The sequence below is a fragment of the Myotis lucifugus genome, unplaced genomic scaffold (assembly GCF_000147115.1).
Source record: "Myotis lucifugus unplaced genomic scaffold, Myoluc2.0 scaffold_1300, whole genome shotgun sequence".
Lineage (NCBI taxonomy): Eukaryota > Metazoa > Chordata > Mammalia > Chiroptera > Vespertilionidae > Myotis > Myotis lucifugus.
The window spans coordinates 24228-28069 of NW_005872348.1; the positions used below are offsets into that span (position 1 = coordinate 24228).

A 3842-nucleotide genomic window follows, 5' to 3' on the forward strand; every position below is an offset into this window, starting at 1 on the left:
AGACTCTGGACTTCGTGACCTCGTTTTCGTTTCTTACAGCAGCGCTGTTGCACCGGGCGTCCGGGAGCTCCGCGGGGGCCCCTTTCCGTGGGTAAACGACAAGTCAGATTAGAAACACGCACGGTCCCTCGTGTAACCAGTTTGCAAACTCTGCCGTTTCGTTCGGCAACTTAACATCCAAATAAAAACTCATAAGCAGCGACTTCACATTTAGTCTCACCTTCTCAGTACTAAGTGAGCCGCACAACCACTTGTGAAACCTCAGTCTATTTTTCAACACCATTTGTTAGCCTTGCAAACACAAGGCCTCAAAAAATTGATACAAAACTCAGAATTGTTCCTCTCCACGGAAATCTTTAGTAAAAGGCGAAAGATTTATGCGATCTGAAGAGAAACCAGAGTATGCCCGCCACTCACGGCCCACCTTACTCGGGTAACTGTTACCCCTAATTCTATAATGGTGATTATTTACCCGGGAGAGCTAATGACTTCTCTGCCCACCCAAGACAATTCTGTGAGAAAAGGCTCATTTTGTGGGAAGAATAGGTCAAAGAAAATAAGAGAATCTAGTCTTTTTTTAGGTTGGAAATTGTTCCGTTCTATGTGCAATGCACTGTGGGTATGCAAATGAATCGCAGCCGATTTCCGGAAATACCTTAAATAGTTCTTTCGTCTTGGTGCTGTAACTGGGACTACCACCAGGGGGCAGAGCGGAAGCCAGATTTAAGAAATACTGTATAAACCTGAGCCTTGTCCAACCAGAAAAAGTCGGACTCTTTTATAATTGGCCCTCCAAGTAAAATTTCTTTTGGCTTTAAATAAATAAAATAATTAAAATTGTAACATAACATAAAACATGCGAATAATTTTCTTCATTTATTCATTAAACAAAAAACGCATTGGGCACTGTTCTAAACCCTGTGCTGGGCTCCAGGGGTAGAGCAGATCCCTAACATTTCATCTGCAAGGAGCATGCTATGTGATGGGGGCGCCAAGTGTGTGTGGTCAGCACCGATCGCAGAATGTTCTCTGACGTCTGGGCAGAGCATGAAAGGATCCACAGTCGTAGGGTGGTGAGGGCATTCCAGCAGGGAGGCACAGTGCTGACGGGGTGAGTCTTAGGACAGATGGTCTCAGTACCAAGCTAAGAGCTTGGGTTTACCTAGAAGGAAAGGGAAGGCATAGAAGGGCTTTAAAAGAGAGTAGCGAGCCCTAGCCGGTTTGGCTCAGTGGATAGAGCCTCAGCCTGCAAACTGAAAGGTCCCAGGTTCGATTCCAGTCAAGGGTACATTCCCGAGTTTTGGGCTCGAGCCCCAGTGGGGGACTTGCAGGAGGCAGCCGATCCATGATTCTCACTCATCATGGATGTTTCTATCTCTTCCTCTTCCTTCCTCTCTGAAACCAATAAAAATATATTTTTAGAAAATCCTTTAAAAGTGATCAGATCAGTGTTTATTTTATTTTATTTTTAAATATATTTTATTGATTTTTTTACAGAGAGGAAGGGAGAGGAATAGAGAGTTAGAAACATCGATGAGAGAGAAACATCGATCAGCTGCCTCCTGCACAACCCCTACTGGGGATGTGCCCGAAACCAAGGTGCATGCCCTTGACCGGAATCGAACCCGGGACCCTTCAGTCCACAGGCTGACGCTCTATCCACTGATCCAAACCGGCTAGGGCCAGATCAGTGTTTAAAACAGTGCTCTCACCGCGCGTGGTCCCTGGATTAACCGAAGCACTCCTGGGTACCCCTTAGAGATGCTTGGGTACCACCCACTCCAGACCTATGATAACTAAAACTACCGGAACAGGACCTCAGAAATACCCCCTGGAGGGGAGGATCCTGGACCAAACCCACGTGTCCTGCAGAGGGCGCACCTGCCCGGCTCCCGCCGAGGGGGGCCATGCAGAGAGGGACACGGGGTTGCTAAAGGAGCCAGAAACCCGGGGTTTTAAAATGTCCAGCTTTTTACATGTTGAGAATTAATTCAAAACTAAAAAAACAAGACCAAACACATCTGTAGTGTGGATTCACCAGGCAGGCTGCCTGGTTCAGGTTCGCAGCTAGAATTCATGTGGACCTGCTGTAAGCCAAGCCCCGAGAAATGCTTGGTGAGCCTTACACCCCCCGGACAACCCCGTGAAATGTTGGAAAAGCTGTTGTTCAATATACGTAATGTCAGACAATATAAAATACAAAAATGACAAACCCGAATTTAATCAGGCCTGCAGAGCTGATGGCTAGTTTATAGGAAGTTTAGAGGACAGGGGAACACATGAAATTTGGAGGAAGAAGTATCTACCACGAGGGGGAAAAGTCAGATGAATTCAGGATGAGGGACATGCCTTAGGGCCCTGCTGCCACTTCTCCCAGGTTCCTGGGGCCAGCGTCACCCCAGGCCCCCTCAGTGCAAGTTGTGGGCAGTTTGGTTGGGAGAGGGAAGAGAGGGGAGGCTTATAGTGACAGTGATCACAGTCCCACCAATGGTCTTGATTGATATGAAAATGTTGGGCTGATCAGAAATAGGAATGACAGGAGGTCCCAGCAGGTTCCTCTGGGGATTAAACAGCCAGGGCAGTGTTCAGAAAATTATAGAAATTATAGAAATCTAGAGGCCTGGTGCACGAATTCCTATACTGGTGGGGTCCCTCAGCCAGGCCTGTGGTGGCTTTCCGACATTCCCTGAGGGGTCCCAGATTGTGAGAGGGCACAGGCCAGGCTGAGGGACCCCACCGGTGCACAATTAGGTTCAGGGAGGGACCACAGGAGGGCTCCAGGGCTAACCTACCAGTTGGAGTATCTGCCCCCTTGTGGTCAGTGCATGTCACAGCGACTAGTCGAACAGTCAAATGAATGGTCGAACCCTTAGCATACTAGGCTTTTATTATATAGGATTGCTTTGCTTTTATGCTACAACAATTAGCCAATCTTCCTCCTAGCCTGGCCCTTAGCAGTAGACATGCCTCCACCTACCCATCCATCCATCCATCCATCCATCCATCCATCCATCTATCTATTCACCCATCCACCCATTCGCCCATCCATCTACTCATCCACCTAACCATCCATTCACCCATCCACTCATCCATCTACTCATCCATCCATCCATCCATCCATCCATCCATCCATCCACCCATCCATCCAGTCATCCACCTATCATCTATCCATCCATCCAATCCATCCACCCATCCATCTATCTATTCATCCATCCAACCATCCATTTACTCATCCACCTATCCATCCATCCACCCACCCACCCATCCATCCATCCATCCATCCATCCATCCATCCATTACTTCTCAGCCTTTTGGTTCAGATCAAGCGTAGCATCCATCCCATCCATTCATCTATCCATCTTGTGAGGTCTGGCTCCTGCTTTGAGCCTTCTAGCTGCAAATTTCTAAGGTTCTGGGCAGGAGCGATACCCACACCTGTTTATAGGCTCAAGAGTAGGAGCTAAACTTCTGGCCCCTCTTGCTGCCCTTTGTCCTGTCTCACCCGTCTCCTCAGTGGCCAGGGACAATGCACTCCGGAGATGCGGGGGTCACTGGAGATGCTGTTACTGTATCTCCAGCAGGTGACGCTAAAGGCCCTCTCTTCACCTGGGTGACATTGTCTGCTGGGTCCTCGCTTTGGGGAGGGGCAGGCGGGCCAGACTGGGCAGTGGCTCTGCCTGAGGCCAGCAGGCGAGGCAGGGGAACTCCCATAAGAGACCTTGGTCCTTGTGTGGGCATTTCTAGCCTGTGAAGGAGGGCCTGTCCCCCTTCTGTCTGGGATCAGCTGCACAGTGTTCAAAGCCAACCTCACTTTTCTCCCCAGAATTGTTTCCGGGGCTTGG

The 3842-nt window shown here is 49.0% G+C and overlaps 1 non-coding gene across 1 annotated transcript; it reads right to left on the reverse strand.

The window, feature by feature from the left end:
• Positions 1-288: 288 nt before the first annotated feature.
• On the reverse strand, positions 289-404 carry LOC111824375. The gene has a single exon (XR_002827465.1). It is a non-coding gene; the product is annotated as a U5 spliceosomal RNA (small nuclear RNA).
• Between the last annotated feature and the right edge of the window lie 3438 nt (positions 405-3842).